This window comes from Nematolebias whitei, chromosome 16, assembly GCF_014905685.2.
Source record: "Nematolebias whitei isolate Nwh7 chromosome 16, NemWhi1, whole genome shotgun sequence".
NCBI lineage: Eukaryota > Metazoa > Chordata > Actinopteri > Cyprinodontiformes > Rivulidae > Nematolebias > Nematolebias whitei.
In genome coordinates this window covers 34,779,942-34,780,599 of record NC_056513.1, presented here as the reverse complement: position 1 = coordinate 34,780,599, position 658 = coordinate 34,779,942, and positions in this window count along the sequence as shown.

Here is a 658-nt window from a genome sequence, read left to right as displayed (position 1 = left end):
GTGAGACCAGCAGAGCGTTGAAGATTAAAAAAAAAAAAAAAAAAAAAACGGTGCCAGCTTCATCGTGAAATCCTGTTTTCACTTTAATGACTGTTAACTCAGCTGAAAATCATAAAAAGACACAAAACTATTGGATCTCAGGAATATTTCCCTCAAACATGTTTAAAGAAGAGACGACCTTCAGTTCAACTTTATTTTAACCCACAAATGTACAAATCACAAAACAAGAACTTTAAAGCAAAGCTAAAAATAAAATGTATATATGTGAACAAGAAAGGAAACTACACATTTGAAATGAACATTAAAAGTAGACACAATGAGTGCAAATACATCAAATGATGATGAAAACCTATAAAAATTTAAATCTAGATGTTTTTTGTAGAATCTGGTTCATCAGAGATTTAATTTATATACATATATATGTATTTATATCTATAAATATATATAGATAAATATATATGTATATATATAAATACATATATATGTATATAAATATATATGAATATATATAAATACATATATATGTATATAAATATATATGAATATATATAAATACATATATGTATATAAATACATGTGTATATATATACATATATATATATATATACATAATTGTGTGTATATACATATGTGATATATATATATATATATCACATAT